Below are 23,713 nucleotides of genomic sequence, written 5' to 3' on the forward strand. Positions count from 1 at the left end.
TTTGAGGGGTCCAAATATCTGTCCCAAAGTCTGTGCAAGTAAGGTGCCTATGCCTTCCTCCCTGGTGAGCACATACCTCATTGTCATTCCCTTGTATGGAACCTATTTGGTTTTTACTTTAGACAGACTTGTGACAAATTAGGCTATCTGGATACCCAGTTTGCCCAGACTAGAGTCTTCCAATCAGGAGACAAGAGAGTGTTGGAGGTAGCTATGCTGGTAGCAGGGAAAGGATAACAGATTTCCGGTGACAGGGAAGAGAGAAACCACACAAGATAATCCGTAAGTCACAGCTCCTGAAGTCGTTCAGTTCAGTGACTTATATACCTCCTGAGAGCTTGCCTACCAGGAAGAAGCCTCATACAGAAAAGGAACTTGATATAGTTCTTGAATCTCCTACAACCTACTTCAATACTTTTAATAAAATTGACACTGAATTTTCAGGGAAATGTCAAACGCACTCCAATAAACTGCTCGAGAAAACAGAAATATTTATAACACATTTCAGAAAATCTGTGTAACAAATACAATTTTGGACCCCTCCCCAAAGTGCCGAGTTCCAATTATGCTGATCATCATCTAACTGCAAGAGTTTGCTTTTCATCAATCCTGATCCATTATGTACTATAAAACAGCAGCCTTTACTAATTTGCCTTGAGCAGATTTCGGACTGTGGTATATGCAAATAATGAGCTATTATATGAGGTTTAAACTGTATTAGATGACGACAGATTGCCCAGCTGAATCACTAGGGAGATGTGAAATAATTGTTTTAAAATGCACTATAACCATTAAGCAAAACAGTCCTACCATGTGCCCAGCACTGTGCTAAGGGCTGCATTTATTAAGCATTCATTTGAAAAATTGCTTTCCCGATTCAAGATCCTGAGGGCTTCCAAAACTCTCATTCATATTTTCAAAGGTAAAATGAAAACTGAAGTTTACAATACAGCCATTACATAACAGGCATAGAATTACGGTTTTGTGACTTGGATACATACTTTTTTTTTTTTAAAGTACACTAGCAACCCTAACTTCCAAATGCTAGCAAATTCTAAAGGAGACCTACATCTAAGACTAGCGTGTCTCACACACTCGATTCTCTGATCTAATAAGTGTTATTACGTGGGCTTGCCATTTCAGAGTTTAGGGTGAGGCTAAGCTGTGCTTGAGCTGTTTTATGTCAAGCAAAAAACAATTTCAGCAACAGCACTCATTTCCCCTGGTGATTTTTTTCTTTTTCTTTTTTTTTTTTTTTCTGGCGAGTTACTAAACGCTAGCTGCTCCAGTCAGAAAGAAACCTGACATCTGGGGAGGTGCTGAGGGGGCGTTGATCGGTCTACTTAGATGTTTGGGGAGCGTTGAGCATTCGGTTTTTAAAGCAGCAAATACAAGGAGAAGGGGGGGGCGGGCAGGATGGACTCCTAGGACTCCCGCCTCCCTCCACTTCGGGGCTTCACCCATCTGGAGCGTCCCCAACTTCCAGGCGGCTTCAGCGAGATTCGGCTGCAGGAAACCCAGAGGCACCCCGCGCGGCCGCCCGGCCGGCCTCGTGATGTAATTGTTATTTCTTTTTCGGGGACGGAACCCAGGAGGGCCGCCGAAGAAGTGGCAGTCCCGTTCCTTCGGCCCGGTCCGCCGGGGTCACAGCCTTCCCGGGGAGGCTGTCGCTGGGCTGACGGGCTCGGCGGGGTGACTTCGCGGTGACAAAGCAGCGGAAGACCCGGTCCTGCGTCCGTCCAGGGAGCCGAGCGGGGCACTCCTCAGGTCTCCTTCCTAGTTTTCCTCTCGGGGTCACGCCACGTTCCTACTGGGTGCCTGCTGCATGCCGGGCACGGGGACACAGTGACCTCGAGTTAGTGCCCGTGGCCCCCAAGATGAAAGCAGGACACATGGATGGATTACAAGGAGGTGCAAGTTGGGGGGGGGGGGGACGCGTGTTGTGGGATAAAAATGGGAGGAGGGAGACACTTAAGGCGCCAGCACCCCAGGCGGGAACACGGGGGCCCCCAGGGCCCCCAGGCTGCACCCCAAATGCGAGCCCTTCGGCCCGGGGAAAGAGAAGGATCCCCGCGGCCCCAGGGAGGAGCTGTCCAGGCGCGTGCGGCGGCGGGGGGCGGCTGGAGCGAGCCGCGAGCCGAGGGGACGACACCGAGCACCCACTCTTCCCGGGCACCGCGGCGACCTCCGGGCCCTGCCAGCCCGGCCCGGCCATCTGGAGGGCGGGCGAGGAGCGAGACGACAAAAACCGGGGGGTGGGGGTCCCCCAGCTCCTGCGGGCTGCCGGGACCGACCGCCAGCTTCCTGCCCCAGGGACAATAGGAGGGAGGGGGGGAAAAAAGGGTTAAGAAACTTGGCTGAAGAGCTGAATGGCGTGGAGCGGCGAGGGGAGGGACTGGGCCGCGGCGGACTCGGCGGCGGAGGGAGGAGCGCGGCTGCGGGCGGGCGGCGAGCGAGGCGCTCAAAGTCAGCCTCGCAGACATTGCAGCAGAGCCCCGAACTCGGGAGGCGGCGGCGGCGGCGGCGGCGGCGGTGCTGGCGGCGGCGGCGGAGGAGGAGGCGGCGGCCGAGGCGCAGGGACGAGCCGGCCCCACGCCCGCGCGCCCGCCCGCCCGTGGCCTCGCGTCCGCCGCTGCGCTGGGCAGCGCTGCTGCTCCGAGGGAAGAGCTCGCCCGGGCGCCGGGGCCCCTTTTGCGGAGGAAAGCCTGACGGAGCCGGAGGCTCGGAGCCGCGGCGGCCTCGGGTGAGTGGCGGCCGCGGCCGGGGGGCTCCCGGGAGCAGCAGCCCGCGCCGCCGGAAACGGCCCCGGAGCGCGGCCCGCCGCGGCGTTGGCGTTGGCGTTGGCGGGCAGGGCCTCGGGGGGCGTCGAGGGCTGCGCAGCGGGTGGTGGGGGGCGAACGCAGGCGGCGGCGGCGGCGAGGAATCGCTTCCCACCCCGCCTCACCTTTCGGGTCCGAATCTTCCCAAACCCGAGAACTCGGGGACCCCCACCCCCCACCCCGGGCAGCGGGCCCGGCAAGTTGTGGAGTTAGCCCCGGGCTCGGCCGTCCGTCGGTGCGGGTCCTGGGCCGCCGTGTGTCCCCCCATGCGCTCGGACGGACGCGGGTGGCCGGGCCAGGGTCGCGCCCCGCGCGGCTGCCCCCTTGGCCCGGAGTCGCGGACGCTGCTCGCCGCGCCGCGCTGCGCTCGGTCCTGCTGCCCCGGCGGCGTCCTGGGTGGCGCCGGGCACAGCTCCCTGCCTTTCGCCCGGGTACCTCCCTGCTCTTTGCTCGCCCCGATTCCCAGCCAGGAAAAGTGAGTAGGAAAAGGGACCGTTCTCGGAGCTCCAGGCCCGGGCCGCCGGCACTTGCCGGTCGCTTCCCGAGGGCGAGGCTCCTTGCACCCGAGGCCTCAGCCGTGCTGGAACCTCTGAGCCAGGACCCGGGCTCTCTTTTTTAGGGTGAGCCTCGTGGAAGTCCCGGGAGACTTCGGAAGCCTGCTTTTGCTCTCCTCTTTGATCGGTGCTCTCCTTCCTACTATTGAATATTGTTGCCTTCGGGGAGGGTTTCCCTGGAAATGCGCTGCCTACCCTCCCATCCTTTCCAAAGTAGTTTCCGAATTTTAAGCAGGAGTTGGTGGTGAGCCTGAAGGAACAAAGGAATCAAGTCTGTGTGGGAGGCGGACGGGCTGGGAGTCTCTGACACATGTTGATCCTAAGCATTCCAGGAGTTTCTACCTTCTAGCACCTTCAGAAATCTAACTAGCAATTGAGCGTAATGGTGAACTACTTAGGAGTCTTTGAAACGTGTTTTTGTCCCCCCACCCCACCCCGTGGGGCATTTTATCTTGAGGGGAAAAAGAAAATCAAGACGTTCCTTAGGTACCAAGGAGGACTCTGAACTAGGTTGGTGGGACTGAGTTGGAGTTTGTTTCCGCTAATGTAAGTGATTACATGTGAGCTTGTAAGGGGGAATGCTGTCTTTAGAGGTAGAGAAACCATCTATCGGTGTGTAAATGAGACGTGGTTGTTGGGCTGTATATCGTGAATGCTCATTTTACATTTCTTGGGGGATTTGTGCAACAAGGGGCCTCGCTAATTCATTCTTTAAAGTTATGAAGTGCACTGAACCTGCTTATTAAGTGAACCACAGGCTTAGCAAGTGGGTGGCTTCTTCCAGATGTGATTATACAATATTTAATCATAAGTTTACCACCTTTGTTGACGAGACAGTGAAATAAATAGACTTTTAAACAAATAGTGCTTCATCTGCCTGGATTCTGAAGTGTGGGTTGCTGCCTGAAATTTGTTGGAATATTTTGTACCTTCCAAGTTAGTTGCTGTGCGTTTGCCCACCAGGGTAGTAACATTGATAGGGTTTAGCTGGTTGGGGCAGCAAAGGCTTCATCATGACCAGTAACTTTTCTCCTGCCGGTACTTAGTGGCCAGAGACAAAGGAGGAGGAGAACCAGCCCGTGGAGCAGCCGCTGCCCTGTGTGCTGTAGGGTTGGTTACTCTGGTCTCTGTATTCTAGTGGGAAAAGAGTTTTTTCCAAACTTAGCCTTAAGTGTGCCCGGGAGTGTAAATCAAGTATATATTTTTTTAAGAAGAACACTGATCTTTGTTGCTTTTACTCAAATGAGGTCCCTAAAGTACCTTTGAGGTAGTTGAAAATCAAGTTTAAAACCTATAGGAGAATTTGACATAGAACCACCTCTTAGCTGCACCTTCAAACTCTGTAGAACTTTTGGTAATTCAAAATACCTTAAAATATTAAGCTTGCGCTAAAGAAATCTATGTAGAAGAAGCTAAAGGCTCTCCTGACTCTTGCAGTTTTAAGAGCAAAACATCATGATAAAAAATAACCTATACCACCACCTAGAGTTTGTTGTTAGTTTGTTGCTCCTGAAGTTTGCTTAAATTGTCCTGTCTCTTGCAGTTTCGATATAGTCAAAAAATGATTAAGAAGTGCTGGCTTTCAAAAGGCCATTCAGGGGAACAATTTCTTAAGTAATAAATAGCAAGTGCCAATTTAAATTATCCATGCCGCCTTTAGAATCGAAAATTATGACATATCAAGTTGAATGGGCTCTTTTCCAAAAGATATTAATTCAAAAAAATTTAAAACAGAATTTTCAGCATGTTCTCCAAGGTAGCTTTAAACTGATTGCTCAAAGACTTTCTGTGTTGTTACCAGAAATTCTAGAAATCTTACATATTAAATGCCATTAGGAATTTTTGAAGTCCAGTGAAATAGAAGCAATACCAAAATGTAGGGAAGAGTTAGAACTATGGAAGTTCTATATACTGAAGAGGTAAGAGCAAATGTAGGCTGTAGTAGGGTTGAGTTAGGAGATGTGCAAAGTGAAATAGAGGTGAAATGAAGTGGTGCTGTGTTTGGCTAGTGGTTTGTATGTGGTACAGCGATCTGGTAAATGGGAGACCTTAGGGAGGCAGCTTCGGTGCTTGTTGCCATGTGGTTTATCACATTGTCCACGGAGGAAGTTATGCTCCTCCTTTATATGGTGTAGCCTGAGAGAAAGATGGCCTCCAAGATCTTTAATTAAATACAGAGAGAACTAGAACACTGTATTAATTCTGTCAGACGTCACTATTTTAGAACATTGAGGACAACTAAAAATGAATTAACTCATATCTGAAAGCAGAGTTTTATGAAAGGTGACAGATGAGGCAAAATATGTCAATCTAATGGAACAAATAGGAAGATAAGAAGCTGTGCCATCCTTGGCTCCCTAGGAAAATGAGAGGGAAGAAGGTTATTATTAATTTCAGAGATTCCACCGCAAGCCAGTCCTAGGAGATAATAACAGAGAAGTAATTTTGGGATGTATGAGGTTAAAGGAATTAGGTGCTTAATTTTAAAGTCTGAAAATTTTCAAGAAACTTGAAATCTCATGTTTTAAGTGTTCTGTAAAATGCGATAAGAATTTTGTGTAGCAGGTTAAAGGATAAGTCTCAACGTAAATTTAAAACCTAATGTTTTATCAAACAAAGATATGTGGTCACCTTAACTTGTGGTCTGATCAGCTTTGCTTTTCATACTTTAGATTGCCTGACACCATTACTTTTTAAAGTGTAGGTTAATAGAGAAAAAGAAGGATTCTAATTTTTCTGTCTCTCTTCCTCCCTCCCCTCTCCTCCCTTTTCTGTCCCATCTCTTCCCTTCCCTTCCCTGTTCTTCCTCCATCTCTCCCTCCTTCCTTCCTTCCTTTTCTCCTTTGTTCAGCATCTCTGGGTGTTTTCTTCCATGAATAGCGCCTTTTTGGTGATGGTGAGGTGAAGTCTGTTTACTCCTGTACTTAAGGCCATCTGCCCCTTCAGGTGATTGACAAATAATCAGAGTGGGTTTCCTTTGTTTTGTTTTGTTAATGATTTTCTGTTAAATGGATGAAGCCTGTGGGGAAAAGCATTTGCTATTCTAACCAGGCTCTGTATGCTCATGTCTTCCAACTGGATATTTTTATTAAAAAGAATCTTGACTACTATGTGGAAAGTCAGAGAAACATCTTCAAGCAGAATGTAGTGGTGGGACTTTCAAGATGGAAGAGTTTGAAGCTGTGAATTAAATTGTTCAAGATGCATTTCTTTTAAGTAGCAGTTTTTTTCCGAGGGACTGCTGGTAGATAAATGAGCAAACTTACTGTGTAGTATTTAGATAGCATGCCAACCAGAGAACTATAACACCAGGCTGATCACTAAGACTTCAGAAGGTAAAAGCCAGGAATGTTTAGTGATGAAGCAGTCCAATGGAGTGGAGTTGAGGATTATGTGCAGAACTTGGAGTGAACTTTAAAAAGTCCATGGAGGAGAGAGATCTTGTTTCTGTATCCTGCTGCTGAAACAGGGACGTGAATTGCTAATGGTAATGGGTTCCCTTTTATGAGGCCAGCAATATTATATAAATAGTGGTTGTTTGAGGGAGAGAAATGATAAGTTTTCTGCCTCTGTATGCGTACACTTGTTTTAGTGTCTAAAATTCATTTTGGGGGTTCAAAATTGGAACCAGGAATTACAGTTTGTTTGAAAGAAAATCACTTAATACCACATGGCCTTTTCTTTCTTTTAAGATCTATAGCTTTGGTCCTAGTCCATGTGGAAAACTGTTTTGAGCATCGAGATTTAGGTGGTGCGCTGGAGAACTCTTACAGTGTCTTTGATAAAGATAACATATAAATAATTACAAAAGGAGTACTTTATTTTTGAAACCTTTTCTTATTTTTTATTTGAAAGGCAGAATGAGAGGAAGAATAAAAGATAAGGAGAGATCTTCCACCCACTGGTTTACGCCCCAAACAGCTGGGGCTAGGCTAGGCTGAAGCCAGGAGATAAACTCAATCAAGATCTCCCACAGAGGTGACAGGGCCCCACGTGTTAGGACCACCCCTGCTGCCTCCCAGGGCGTGCTAGGATTGGGAAAAGGAGCGTAAACTTGGACCAAGGCACTCCACCATGAGCTGTGGGATCCCAAGCAGAATCTAATCTCTGCACCAAACTCCAGTCTCAAATGCTTTCTTTGATTATCTTATGATGCAAGGAAGGAGGAAAATGGAGCCCGCTAAGACCTCTGAAGTCCTAACAGGGTTTCTTTGCAAACCATTGTATAGCTGCTCTGCTGTTATTATTCTCTTCCTTGAAATTTAATATTCAGTTTGATGGGTACTTGGTGTACAAAATGGTGAGGATTACAGTTTTTAGACATTTCATGTTGCTGTAGGTTTGAAAAGCAATTTTAATTTTTCATAGTGTAGGTACTGAGAAGAGTAGATTATTCTGATTATTGTCACTGTTGTAGTTCACGTTCTGTATCCTGAACCTTGTCAGATACTGCAAATGAGACATGATAAAACTTGTAGTATTTTAAGTTATCAGTATACCTGAAACATAAGATGATTTTTCTTAAGTTCGTAAACATAAGAAGGAACAGGAATGAGTTAAAAAAGTACATTTAACCCAGTTGTATTATGATGTTAAAAGTATTACCATGAATCATGCTAGGAACAAACATTTAGCCTTAGAACTCTAGGAGTTTAGACTGGCTCTGTGGTGCTGCGGGTTAAACTGCTGATTTTAACACCAGCATCCCAAATGGGTGGTGGTTTGAGTCCCAGCTACTCCAGGGAGCTTCTGAACCAGCTCCCTGCTGATGTGCCTGGGAAAGCAGCAACAGATGACCCAGGTGCTTGGGTCTCTGCACCTACGTGGGAGACCCAGATGGAATTCCAGTCTTCTGGCTTCAGCTTGGCCCAGCTGTAGCTATTGGGGCCATTTGGAGACTGAACGAGCAGATGAAAAAGTATTCTCTCTCTGTAACTCTATCAAATAAGTGAGTAAGTTTTTTTTTTTTTTTTTTTTTTTTTTAAGGGCACTAGGAGTAATATAATGAGAAGTAGATTTAACAAATTTAAAGTCCCTCAACTTCATAGTGGAGATCACTGGGATTATGACAAAAAAGGATCCTCACTATATAAACCTAGTACTATCAAGATTTTTAAAAAACCTATATGAAGATAGATTGTTCTTGGGACTGGCGTTGTGGTCTAGTGGGTTAAGCCTCTGCCTGTGATGCTGGCATCCTATATGGGTGCTGGTTTGTGCCCTGGCTGCTCCAGTTCTGATCCAGCTCCCTGCTGATGTGCTTGAGAAAGCAGGGGAAGATGGCCCAAGTGCTAGGGCCCCTGCTACCCACATGGAAGACCTGGAAGAAGCTCCTGGCTCCTGGATTCAGCTAGGCTCATCTCTGGCTGTTGAGGACTTTTGGGGAGTGAACCAGGGGATGGAGGAGCTCTCTTTTTCTCCCTCTCTCTCTGTTATTCCATCTTTCAGATAAATAAAGAAATATAGATTGTTCTTGATTGTATTTTGGATAATTACATGTTAGGGGAATTGTGATTCATCTGACTCATATCTTGGTTGAAATAATTTGTTTTTGAAGATTTATTTGAAAGGCAGAGTTACAGAGAGGCAGAAACAGAGACAGAGAGAGAGGTCTTCCATCCACTGGTTTACTCCCCAGATGGCCACAACAGCTGGAGCTGTGCTGATCTGAAGCCAGGAGCCAGGAGCTTCTTCTGGGTCTCCATGTGGGTGCAGAGGCCCAAGGACTTGGACCGTCTTCCACTACTTTCCCAGGCCATAGCAGAGAGCTGGAATGAAAGTGGATCAGCCAGGACTCAAACTGGGATCCGTATGGCTGCTGGCACTGCAGGTGGCGGCTTTACCCACTATCGGCCCCTTTGTTGAAATAATTTTAAGAGGAAATCCCAGTTTACGTTGAAACTTTGGCTAGAAAGGTGATTGTGATACCCATTCGTTCATCCATTTCTCCCTCTTCGCTCCCTTATTTCCCCTTTCCATAAATAGGATTGGGTAGAAAAAAAGTTAAGAAGCTTGTAAATAAAATTGCTGCTTTGATAGATTAATAGTTGTGTTTGGAACTCAAAACTAGCATAGTTCACTCTCCCCAGAACATTTTGAATTTCAGGGAATAAGAGCTCAAAATTAAAACCCATCTTTCCTCTTTAACTTTGTCAGTTTGTGAAACTATCTTTAAGAATGGAAACCCTTACTTGCTTTAAATTCCAGGTCACTATGTAAGTAAGCCTAAGAGTTTCAAGAAGTATTAAACTAGAAGCCTGCTGGGAATTTGAGTCACAGCTTAAGATACCACTGGGACAGGACAGCTCTGATTGACCTAATGTTGGTGTTTATTCAGAGCTTTGGTAGAAAGGAGTCTGTCACCCTTGGACTTCTAATTAGGAGAGTCATTTCTCAGGCACCTGTTAAGTGATAGTCCTGGCTACTCCTTATTTTCAAACCTGTAATTTGCTGAGTGATTGACAGCAGCTCTGGAACTGAGTTTGAAACTTGTGTTGTTACCAGTCTGTTTTGATTATTTTACTTTACATTCTTTGTTTGCTATGTGAGGGGACAAAGTAGAAGCCTGGTGATAAGTTTTAGATAGTTGAGAGAAAAGCTTAGCTGAGGTCACATATCTAGTGATTACGTTAGCTTCTCCTTATAGTTATGTGCTTTTAATAGTTGAATTTGCCTATACCCTAAATAATACGAATTTATTAAATACGTAGCTTAATATTCAGATGCTAATTTAGCAATCAATAATAAAGAAATTATATGCAGTCTTAAAGTGAGAATAGTATTATAACCCTATGGTGTTTTATGATAATATGGGTAAGAGAAACCTGCATGTTACAGGATACAATTGAAATTTTAGAATTAGAGGTCAGAATAAAAAAAGGGACAAATGTCTTGAAGAATCAGTCTGGAAGTCGAGATATGAAATGTTTAAGGAATTATAAATGGTTTGTGAATGCTGTTTTTAAAGTTTTTTTTCCTCCAATCTATTAACATATGAATATGAATATAGTACTCTATGGTAAGGTAGATTTGTACATTGGGAGAGTAACAAATTAAGTGGAGGGAGGAGGACATAAAAAGATGGAGGGTGTCAAGAAAAAGGAGTTGGAAACAGGTGAAAGCCTGCAGATGGGAAGTAAGAAATATCCTCAAGACGAGCGCATCGCAGTTGCAGCTTTTCCCCTGAAGCGACTGTTTGCACAGCGTGTCTTCCAGACTCCAGTTTGATTTTTGAAAAACATATTAAAAATAGTGCTTTTGCTTTGTTATTCCACCTCGTTTTTGAGGTTTAGGTTCTCCTACTAAATCAGTATAATACAGATAAAAAGAAAGTCCTTTTAGTTCCCTGGCACCATCTGTAGAATGTGGGGGTTAGATTGAATTTCTGAAATTCAGCAATTCTGACTACACCTTAGTTTTGTTGTTCTTGACACTGAAGATTTCAAGCCTGAGATTTCTTTCAAAGGAGTAGAGATGATTGGTTTAAAACGTGTAATACAAAACAGACAAGCCCAAAAACTGAACTACTGTTCAGTTGCTTGCCTTTTCCATTTTTTGTTGGAGAAGCAGTGTGGAAGGGAAGAGAGCTGGTATTTTGGGGGCTACTGATTTGTGCCAGGCACCGTCCTCTCAGCTTTGTACCCATTTTCTCATGCTTCCACTTCCCCTGTGACCTGCAGGTATCACTTTCTGTAGTTTAGGTGGACCTAGTCTGAGAGGTGCCAGAGTAACATGCCTGATGTCACATGGTGAATTTCAGTGATAATCTGATTTTCCATGAAAATACATTGTCTTTTGAAGCAAAACCCAGTGGCCATCTGACTTTCAGGAAGTCATTTAAAAATGTTTTTCCTGTCCTCCTGGTAGCTACAAAACTCAGGCAGATTGCTCAAGCCTCCCAACCTAGATTTCTAGTCTCACTGGTGAGGCATGTTTTTGCCAGCTGATGATTCTGCAGCAGTTTCTGTTAGTTCTGGGAGAGAGCTGATGTCCTGCTGCCTGCATTTCACTGGAGGGAAACAAGCGGAGCCACCGAGGGCGGCTGAACAGGTGCTTTTCCTTCCAGTGCTTGCTCTTGCGAAGTGTACCACAGAATTACTGCAGTGTTCTTTGAGGCAGTGAAAGCAACTATGTTTCTAGATATAATTCATTACAATTGCTTTTCATGGTCTTCATCCGGATGTTCCCAAGGCTAATTATGTTTGTCCACTTCAAGGAGCAGTGGTAGCAAATCCAGAGCAGTAGCTCTTCCTGGTTGAAAAGTTACAACTCTTGACTATTACCGTTCTTAACATGATTTTTTTTATTACCCTATCTTCATCCACAATAATTTTGTTAAAGACTATATAATACTAGTAAACTAGTGTCTGTACTACAAAGAAGAAATTGATGATGCATTCGTGAAGTTATTGGAAGATAGCAAACGTAGAGAGAGAAGTAATTGACTTCATTTTGGGAGTAGACCATGCTTAGGAAGGAGATTTTTGAGGTTTGTGGCACATAGTGTATTTTTCAAGTACACACCAGGCATGTTCTTTTATTGTTAGGGCCCTGAGAAATGGAGTTATAAACCTCTCCACCTCTTTTTACTTACCTCATTTAAAATTTATGGAATTTTGAACCCAAAACCACTTGGCCTGAGCGGATAAGTAATAAGGCTCATATACATAATACTTTCTAGTGTGCTTTGGATTTTCAATTGCCCAGTAAATGTTGGAAAAACGAAGGATTTGTATAAAAACTGCAGAGGAAGGTTTTGTTTCTTTTATTAAGGGAGCGCATCTTGTATTTTGGCCAAATAAGAAAAGAGAAAAACTGTGACACTGAACACTCTGGGGAAGCACCTGCAGTTCTAGATCTGTGTTTATATTATTGTCCTAATCCACTTTTGCTGTTTTTTTTTTAAAAAAATCATGAATCTACATGATACCCCACATAAGGACTGAAGATGGCAGTTTTAAATTTACCATCTGTCTCTTCCCCCAGTGTCTAGATGTTTGGTATTTTTGAGGTAAAGCCCAAGGCAGTGCATTGTTAGTGGCATTGCTAAAAAACCATTCTTACCTATCCTAGTAGTACTTGGCTGATCTGAGTCAAAGTCACATTTTCTTTTTTTTTTTTTGTTATTGCTTTTGTTATTTTTATTGCTTTTTTCTTAAACTTAGAATTCCTTTTGCCTCAGTGTTCACAAATTGAAATAATTTCATCAAATCCTTGGATTTTCAGAGTGGGAAAATGTCTGATGAAAGCAGTATGTGCTATGGATTTAAGCACAGTTGTTTATAGGAATCTTCTACTTCTCATCAAAGAAGTCAGTTTGTGGAGACTTCTTCCTTTTCTTATAGCTAGTTAGACTATAAGTCAAACAGTGATTAAAATAATACCATTTAGCATTTATGCACCATGTTCTATTTTCTTGATCCCCTCCTTTCTCTATCCTTTCTCTATTTTTGTTTACTCTTTAGCCTGTTTTCCCCATTTATTGCACAATTTCTTACCTGTCTTTTTTTTTTTTTCAACAAAGAGGATCCATGTGATGTAGTAAGGTAAACGATTATCTATCTTACAACAATTTTAGTCATTGCTGCTATTTGAAAATTTTCAAAACATTTATTATCTGTATTGTATAGAAGAGATTGAAACCTTAAGAATTCAAATAAATTTTAAGAGTTACACAGCTAGCTAGCAGTGGAGTTAGATCCAAGAAGAGAAGTCAGATCTTAATTTATTTCAGAGTTTTGTGTTTGTTTCTTTGTTTTTGTTAAAGCAGTCTTAGAAAGGTTTGTATTCCAAGCGCTAGGGAATAGTTAATACCCTTTGGCAATGAATCCAGCAGTGAAGTCCAAGCAAGCCACTACCCAGAGAAGGATCAATAATGAGAACTGAGTCTTAAGTTGAATGAAGAAGAGCAACTGCTTCACCCAAATTACTACTTTATTTCTTTCTCATGATTTTGAGAAGAGTCTCAGGATTTATTTGATATTCTGGTTGTTGGAATGTAATTGCTAGATTGAGAATTTGAAAGAGAGAAGTTTGTATCTATTCATGGAACAACTTTGTTTCAGGTGTAATGTATATTTTGTGTTCTATTTTAGAAGAACAAGGGAGTTTCCTGTTTGTAGATTAACAACTAGATAGATAACTTTAATTGACCAGAAGGTTGGCAGGATATGACATTATGTGTTGCTGATGAGTGATGGACTAAAACCATTGGTGGAGGTGTTTGGGCCTGTTGGTTCAATTGGCAACATAACTCAGTAGATATAGACTCACTGTATTCCATTGTGAAAAGGTAACAAGATGAAGAGGGCACTGTGATTATCATATGCCATGAACCCAGGGTACACAGGTCCACACCCTTAGGAGGAAAGCCAAGAGAAGGCATCTGACTGGCCCTTTGACATGAGCCGTAAACTGATCACTTTTTTGACCTTGGTAAGGCAAATTGGAATGAGGTACATTTTGCTCATAGGAAAGTGTGCAGAAAAGTTTAGAGATGCACTACAGTCCCCAATCTTCAAAAACTTGGAATTTTTCTCTCAGAGTTTTATGTAATCCCTAATTGCCACAGTTATACTTGTTACATGCCTGTATTCCTTAGTAGACGATAAGCTCCATGAATAGGAGCATGTTCATCATTGTATTGTTGGTGCTGTCAGTGCACATGGAAGGCTGCCTGTAGCTATACCAGTCCAGTGGTTGTTCAAATCTGGCAATCTTTAGGACCAAAGATGGCCCCTATTTATACGTAACAGCTGTTAATTATGTGTAACTTAAGAATAATAGATGCCCTTCTGATTTTTTTTCTTTATTAAAACTAGGAATTCTAAAAGGAATAATATTTCTACCATAAAATTTATCATCTCCTTTACAGGCACATTAATTAGGGGAAAATGCAACTTGGTGATATTATAATTAATTGGCACTTGAATTAATTTTGTTTTGTAATACCAAGATTCCTCAGAAATACACAAACTATAATATATTAGAAAACCTGCTTAGCAAAATTGTTGGGAGTAATATTTAAGGTTTTGGGGTAAGGAAATGGAGCAAGGTATTTCTAGAGTGTTGTGCGCAATTTCTTTAGCTTTACTTCCAGTAGTCAACAAGGACCCACCTGCTTGGCATACCTCATTGTCTCGGATTTGACTGCCTGGGAAGGTGGAGCATTCTAAAATTTCAAGTCTACAGTTAATTTTTATGTTCAAGAACATTAAAAGGTAGAAGATATCAAGAACAATTGATGGTCCAAACCTGGTAAATTATAGGACTTCGTAGAATATGAAGCACTTTTGTTACATTTTAAAATGTGGGATATATGCTTCTCTAAAGGTGAATTTCCTGACTTACACTCAAAATCATATGCAACTATATTAGTAATTGCTGGGGGAGGCAGAAAATAAAAGTATTTTCAAATGGAGCTCAGAAATTTCTAGATCAGAAATTTATTTTCAGTGCTAAAGAAAATATATAAATTAACTGGATTATATATTTATAGCATTGATTTTAAACAAATGCCTTTAAAATAATGTTAATTGAGTTTCTTGCTTTGTGAAGACAGATTTTTCTTTTTCTTTATTTTTTTACCAAATGTAACTTTATGTGTGCTTGGCAGTGCTTCTCCTTTATAGATAGGAAAAGTATCATGGCTCACATAGTTTTCTGTGTATTCACATGCTTGCATATTGCTGTAAAAAAAGAAGCTAATGACTAATGTCCAAAGTAAAAGAACAGAAAAGCAAGCACATTTACCGTTTATGTGGCATATTCTACTTTGTGCTTTTCCGTGTGTCCTGAGTACCTGGACTCCTTTTCCCTTCATTGCTCATCAGTGTCAGTCAATGTGTTATAGAGTACATGAATTTCTGTAAGTTATGTGAATTTCCGATTATTGCATTTCTCAGCAAATACTCGAACTTTATTTCATGAGTTAAAACTTGTAACTAAGGTATGGTAGCTCCTTTAAATTAGCATTATTATCCTTTGCAGTGGAAAAAGGTGAATGAGAATGAATTTCCTGATAGTTGCCCTTGCTTACAAGTGTGTGCTTAGCTTTGACCAGTCATCCATCCATGTATTTTACATTTACATATCCTTGTATATTCATCCTGATGATGTCAAGGAATATTTTTCTTTGAATGTATCATTCTAACAGTGTGAACACATTCACCTTGAGTTTTAAATTCTTGTCCCACATTCTCTTTTTTCTCCCCATGTAGATAATGAATTCTCCCATTGGGATAATTCATTGTTTTAGCACAACTTTAAATTGTCTTCCTTTTGCAAAATTATTATATGTTCTATCTAATAGCATGTTACCTTAAACCGTAAGACTCAAGATTGATGAAGCAAAAGACGACACTGGTTAATATTGAGAACAGGTTAAAAAAATGGGCCATTTGGGTGGTCAACAAAAAAAAGTAAAATCTTACTTTAAGTCTTGAAAATCTGAATGTAATGTGCAGGTCTTTATACTAGTCATAAAAATCCAAATTTTATGTTATTTATCTATAAGTTATTTTATTTCACGGTGAGATTTTTTTCTAATTGAAGTAAATGGAAGGAGAAATAATAGCATGTATTGCAATGTGCTAAAAATGAAATATCTCTGTGATAGCATTTTACCACATTAGATTTTGTTTTATAGAGAATTTTAAAGTTTTGTTTTTGTAATTCTGCTAAATGTGAACAGCAATTCACATGCATATAATAGGTTTTAAAAAGACTTACTTTGGGGGTAAGAATTGGCCTACTTCATTTTTTTTTTTAAGATTTATTTATTTATTTGAAAGTCAGAGTTGCACAGAAAGAGAAAGAGAGGCAGAGATTGAGAGAGAGAGGTCTTCCACCTGCTGGTTCACTGCCCAGTTGGTCGCAATGGCCGGAGCTGTGCCAATTTGAAATCAGGAGCCAGGAGCTTCTTCCGGGTACAGGAGCCCAAGGACTTGGGTCATCCTCTACTGCTTTCCCAGGCCACAGCAGAGAGCTGGGTCGGAAATGGTGCAGCTGGGACTTGAACTAGCACCCATATGAGATGCCGGCACTGCCGGGGGCAGCTTTACCCACTACGCCACAGTGCAGACCCTGGCCCAGTTCTTAAGCTGTCAGTTGGGATGTCCACATCCAGTATTGCAGTGCCTGGGTCAAGTCCTGGCTCCACTCCCAAGTGTATCTTCCTGTTGTGTGTGCAAGTGGGAGACAGCAGGTAATGGCTCAAGAAGTTGGGTTCTTGCCACCTATGTGGGAGACTGGGATGGGGTTTCAGGCTTCTGGCTGCAGCCTGGCTCACCTTGGCTATTACTGGCATTTGGAGAGAGAACCAATGGATGCCTTTGTGTTGGCTTGCTCTCTCTTTCTTTCCTTCCCTCCGAAATAAATAAATAAAAATTAAAGACATCTGAAAAGATATATAGCTGCTAATTCATCCAGTATGAATAAGTATCATGCTATAATGTTTCTGTATCTTTAGTCGTTGTCTCTAACACATTACCAGGAAAGGAAAAAATTTTGTATTTTTATGTATTGCTTTGCAAGTGTTGCAGAATTGAGTAGTTCTCAGTGACCATTATTTTAAAAAGAAAAAAGTAATGAGGGAGTGGGGAGTTTTGTTGCATGGGTGGAAAAAGGAAAACTTCTAAACAATGTTGAAGAAACCCTGTATTTTGGTCTAGGCCTGTCTGCATAGCAGTTCACAGGATAGTGAGAGGTAATTTGTGGTGAAAATATTAGTATCAGTAATACACTACTACTGGCTTAACTATTAATCAGAGGCACCTTGGAGAATAAAGAATTAGAACCAGGGATTGGTCAGGTTGTAGTGTGATTTTGCTGTGGTAAAGAGATGGCTGAGTCATTTGATGTTTTCTAGCCTCAGTTTCCTTGGTAAAATAAGGGGGTTGGACTAGAATGATAATTTGGTTCTTCTTAACTCTGAAAAAATCAGCATTACTTGAAAAGTGAGATTTCATTTTGGAATGCATTGAGTATCAGGGTGCATAGAACTTAGGCCTGGGAGACTGTCCCTTACAATTTTTTGAGCATGGCATTTAATATTTTCCAGCAAAGTTTTTTAGTTTAACATAATTGAACTTGTACTAGATAGGGTTAATAGGCTAGAACAAAAGGTCAAAGCATAAGGCATTAGGCTTAATTAAGGGAGAGCAGGAGTGGCAGGAGTGTGTGACAGTTAAATGGGTTTCCCACAGACTAATGTCGGTTACAGTGCAACCATGCCTCAACTTAAGTGGGTTATTTTGTGCAAAGGGCAGCAGTGATTAGCAGTTTGACATGCCAGACACTTCTGGCCAATCCCATCTGTTTTAGAGGTTAAAAAAGCACACCTTTATGAGCTGATGGATTGATTTGTGTGCCCGTCTGGTAAAGATTAGAAGTCCAAGGCCAGTGCAGTAAATGTCAGTTATAGAATATTGTACTTTCTTGGTTGGCTCATTGTTTTAACCGTCAACTGTTTTATAATGGGGGATAACTGCTGTTTATGGAGTTGAATGCAAGAAGGGTGGGGGAACAGGTGAGGGAGGAAGAGAAACATTTCCTAGATGGAACCGTGAATTAACATATTCTGTAGCAGGTGTTCCACATTTTATGGACTGTTTTTGACCTTTCTTTGCAGATTGAGTCACATTGTTCTGTGAGTGTTATCTGAGCAACACTGTCATTCCAGGATTTAATTTTGTATAGAGAATTGTAGATGTCTTTATTTGGGCATCTCTTTTTCAGGCAGATGGACAGTTTATCGCCATATCATTATAAATTTTTAAAAGTGTCATATTTTGTTCATTGACTGCCTGGGAAAGAGAGGGAAAAGAAAAGGGAACATAAAGAGAGACGTACATGTGTGTGGGTATGCACACACACACACACAATGTTCGGTGTTCTTTCATGTGGTCGGTCAGGTGTAACCACAAGAGAAGACAGAGGAGAGGTTCAGAGAAGTGAAGTTTATTATACTTACCGGTCCTAAGAGGCATGGCATGCCATGGGGGGATACAAGGGGGAAGCATCAGCAGGAAGATAAAGGGGCAGGAGCTGGCCATAACTTTTGTTGGAGTTTCTTCAGGACAGGCAAGACAGGTAGGGTATCCAGATTTGGCAGTGGTTAACAATAAGCTTAAATATAGAATAATAGTAAGTTTAGGTATATAGGAATAGTTTTGAATAGGCAGGGTGGCCCCTGTTTTGCCTGGTACTAGGCCCAAGGATGATAAAGGCAGTGGGATATTGCCTCCTGTGGTGTGTGGAAGATAGAGGAAGTACATTGTAGGCTGGTTAGTTTGCATATCAAAGCGTTGCTTGGTCTGAAACCTTTGCTGTCTTTTAAGAATTTACTAACTCCACAGAGGGGGTCTCTTCCCAGCCAGAAATACTGTTAAGATATCAAGACATAATATGCAGAAGGACATAAATGAGACACAGATATGCCTATTTGTTTTTGTGAATAGGATTTACAATGGTCGTTTGAGATCGAAGTGTATCTGAACCTATATTTGGGCTTACTTCTTTCATCATTGAAAGCTACAAGAGTGATGGCATTAATATAGGTCATTTTCTGCTTAAGATTATAGCCCATTTAGTGATATACAAAGACTAGGTTGTAGTTATCAAATTGGCTTTAGTATATTCTGCTATCCACAGGAAGAAAAATCTTAATTTTATGTAAATGAAATGGAACTTATTATTAATGAGTGTAGGAAAATACAGCATTTATTCAGTTTTCTGGGATGGGCAAGAAGTATTTGAGCTAAACAAAAAGTTATCATCTTTATCAGAAGATTGTTTTCAACAGCTGAGGTCTGATTACCCCAGAAATACAACCAAAAACACTGGAAACAATATTGGCAGGTTCTTAGTGGCCTCAAGTGCTCTAACCTTGTTAATGGTTGTGAACTGGGAATTACCGATTACATTGTTACACAGACTGTACATTTCATGTGGGACCCTGAATTGCTCAGTATATTAAGAAAATTAAAATACTTAAAGGAGATGTGATCATTGCATGTAATATGTCGGTAATAATAGCAATTAACATTTTATTGAGTATATATGTGCATTTATTTTTAACTAAACTAATCCAAAGTAAAGGTAGAAAGTTTTCTCATTTTTAATTTTTTTAAAGATGTATTTATTTGAGAGAGTTACAGAAAGAGAGATTGACAGAGTTTTTAAACCACTGGTTCACTCCTCAGATGGTTGCAACCATCCAGGGCTGGGCCAGCCAGAGCCAGGGGCAGGAACTCCATATGGGTCTCCCATTTGGATGGCAGGGGCCAAAACACTTGGGCCATATTCTACTACCTTTCCCAGGCCTATAGCAGGGAGCTGGATCAGAAGTGGAGCAGCCAGGACACAAACTGGTGCCCATCTGGGATGCTGGCATCAAGTGGCAGCTTTACCCACTACATCACAATGCTAGCCCCTTGTTTTTAATTTTTTTTTAAATTACAAAATATTTATTTGAAAGGAAGAGAAAGAAACAGACAGACAGTTGTCTGCCATCCACTGGTTCACTCCCACAAATTTTCACAGCTGCCTGGGCTGGGCCAGGCTAACGCCTGGAGCTGGGAACTCAGCCTGGGTCTCTCATGAGGAGGCAGGGACCCAGGTACTTCAGTCCTTATCTGCTGCCTCACAAGTTCATTAACAGGAAGCTGAATCAGAAGCTGAGGCAGGATTTGATCTCCAGCATTTCCATATGGGATGCAGACATCACAAGTGGTGGTTTAACTCATCACACCACAATCTCTGTCTTTTGCTGATCTTTTTAAAAGTATCTGTGTCTGGTAGAGTAATTTTCTCCCTGAAGATGTCCATGCCCTAATCCCTAGAGCCTGTGAATATGTCATTTTTTATGGCAAATGGGACTTAGCAGATGAGATTAAATGACAGGGTGGGTGGGGAGTGCCCTGGATTACTTTGTTGCACCTACTCTAATTAGTAGGGTCCTTACTAGAGAGAGGCAGTAGAAGTGGGATGCACTTGTCCCAATCAGTCTCTTAAATGCTAAACCTATGCCTAACCCCAGTGTTTTTTCTGAAGAGGAGACAGTGATGTTACAGTATTGTAGTTTACTTAGGAATATAGTACTTACATATACATATGTGTATATATATATGTGTATATATATATGTGTGTGTGTGTGTATATATATATATATATATATATTGTGTTCTTTGTGGAGTATCACCAATCAAGATGATTGGGATATAAAATAGATTTGCATTAAACAAACTCATATTCTTGTCTGTAGGGAGAGAAGGTGAAGCATACATTTTAAAATATCATTGCTTCTTTCACAAAATTGTTTTAAGTGGAAAAAATTAACTAGTGTAGTATAAAAGTGCTTGAGTAGTAAATTAACTATCAGAGTTACCTGAGTTAATGAATAGAAACTTCTTAAATGAATCTCCTCATGATGTTATTTTAAACCTAGAACAAATACGTGGTGCTACATTTCTACTAATACTATAAACATTTAAAAAGTATCTTAGATCCTTTTCCTGTTTCCTTTTCTCCAGCATATTCTAGTGTCAATAATACCTAGTTTTGGGCCGGCGCCGTGGCTCAGTAGGCTAATCCTCCACCTTGCGGCGCCGGCACACCGGGTTCTAGTCCCGGTCAGGGCACCAATCCTGTCCCGGTTGCCCCTCTTCCAGGCCTCTCTCTGCTGTGGCCAGGGAGTGCAGTGGAGGATGGCCCAAGTGCTTGGGCCCTGCACCCCATGGGAAACCAGGATAAGTACCTGGCTCCTGCCTTCGGATCAGCGCGGTGTGTCGGCCGCGGCGGCCATTGGAGGGTGAATCAACGGCAAAGGAAGACCTTTCTCTCTGTCTCTCTCTCACTGTCCACTCTGCCTGTCAAAAAAAAAAAAAAACCTAGTTTTTCTAAGAATTGCATTCTACTGAAGGGAAATGGTTTATGGAGTTAACTTATTTTTGTAAATTTTGATACATTCTGAGATTTGAAGAATGCACATTGTCTCTTGTAATCCATGGCGGTTAACATCTGTCAGTCTGTTTGTGCTTCATTTCTTTTAGTGATGTGATACTGTTAGATTTGAGACTTAGGAAGTATGTTCCTTTAAGCAAATTAGTTGAAACATAGGCTTGTTGAGATTATAAAACTTGAAAGCAGAAACTGTTAATATATTTAGCCTTCTGTTTTTGCAATTCTTGGCCTAAAAGTTTAGCTTTGTAACCTCAGTTTCAGTTGTTAGAAATTATGTGACATAATAAAAATAATAATCCTGTTTTGTGTTTAAATTCTGTTAAGGATTAGAATTATTAGGCAGATTAAATTTATTAGGAAGGCCATAATAGATGATGAACTTACTCAAATATACATACACACACACACACATGCACGCGCACCCATACACAGTTTGTGTTTCTAAAAGACATCAAATAGAGATGTCTACACCTGTTGAATGCATTAAGCATTTTGGTGTCTCCTAAGGAGAGATGAAAAAGGTGCTGCCACACTGTCTAAGTGGATCAATCCTCAACAAATTGCATCCATTCTCCTGTTTTGTGTTTTGTGACCTTGCAGTCAATGACTTCAGCCCAGAATAGTTTCAAAGTCATGTAAATGAATGCAATTAAGGTATTGCTTATCATCTTACAGAGTTCACGTGGAACCTTATTGGATGGAGAGATTTGCCTGCCTCATGAGGAAGGTCAAAATGAGGTTAAATTTTATTACATAAAATGATTTGGTAATGTTTTTATTTAGCTACTGAAAAAGTCATGTCCTAATCGGAAATGATAATGCTTTTTATTTTCTCAGTCACCTAGAGGTCTCTTCAGGGTTTTTGCTTGTTTGTTTGTTTTTTTTTCTCTTTTCATAAACTTATTATTTAAAGAGATGCCTTCTCTCTTTCTCTAAGATCTTGAGAACATTCTGCCCTTAATTGTGATTCCAGGTATCTTTGACTTGCACATACTCATACACATAGAATTCAGATTTTTTTGTGCCAAAATAAACATCTTTTAATTTTATTTTCTATGAACTTTTTTAGGACGATTTAAAAATTATTTATTTGAGGGATGGGGTTGGGGAGCAGAGAGCTCCCATCCACTGGTTCACTCCCCAAATGTCTGCAACAGCCAGGATTGGCCAGACTGATGCTGGGACCTGGGAATTCAATAAAGGTCTCCCACATGAATTATAGAGACCCGAATACTTAGTCATCACCTGAGACCTCCACGAGTCTGCATTAGCAGGAAGCTGTAATCAGGAGCAGAGCCAAGACTTGAACCTGGACACTTCGATATACATTGCAGATGTCTTAACCAGTGTTTTAAGCACTAGTCGAGTAGTCAACCCCTTCTTGATCTTTTTAAAGTACCTTCATCTAGATTACATTTCTTGTTGCTGATGAAGCGTAGCTTTGGGGTTATTGATGTATGTGCTTAGAAATTTATGTTAATATCTAATTGCCATGCCAGTTGGTATAGTACCTCAGAAAGTGAGACTAAAATCTCTCCTCATCTGAGACCTGTCACCCAGCCAGACTCTGTGGGGGGTTGGAGAGCAGCGACACAGATGCTAGAGGAGTGTTACTGATGAATAGCTGAGAATGAGTGAAGATGTTTGTGTGGGTGTGAAATAATTAGAAGACCAGGCAAGTATTTTTCATTGTAGTCTGTCCATATAATTACTTCTTTCCTTTTATGGTTATTATTTTACTTCAGCGTGTTGTATTAATTGATCAAGGCTCTAAGATGCATTGATTCATTGAGCAGACGTTTACTGGGCATTAGCTGTATGGCTCATACTTGTTAGGTATTAGGGGATTCAATGATGAGTGAAGGGCTCATGGTCACAAGGAGAATAATAATAAGTCTGATACTGAGAAGGTGACCTGAAGGCATAAGGGTTGAAGAGCCTACTTGGCTAAGATGTTGGGGAAGCATTGTTCTAAGATATTTGGTACCTGCACATAGGTTGAAGGGGACTTCAGGACCCCCAGAAAATGAAATGATAATAAAAGTAGCTATATAGGGAAGCTGGGATTCAGGCTTTGGGGTTTATTTTTTGTCAAAGCTATTCTTGAGAACTAATAATATGATATGGACTAGAAATTGAGAGTTCTAGAAGTGTAAGCCAGATATTAGTGCAGTGTCTAATACACATAGAATGATCTAGAGTGGACTCAGGGAGTTTGCATGAGCTGTCCTGTCATCAGCTGGCTTCACTGTCCATTTGTTGATGAATATAAAGTTCCCTCAGCCAGCACAGTATTTTTTTTTAAATATATTTATTTACTTTTAAGTCGGAGTTACACAGAGAGAGAAGGAGAGGCAGAGAGAGAGAGAGGTCTTCCAT

This window comes from Lepus europaeus, chromosome 2 (assembly GCF_033115175.1).
Source record: "Lepus europaeus isolate LE1 chromosome 2, mLepTim1.pri, whole genome shotgun sequence".
In the NCBI taxonomy this organism is placed as follows: domain Eukaryota; kingdom Metazoa; phylum Chordata; class Mammalia; order Lagomorpha; family Leporidae; genus Lepus; species Lepus europaeus.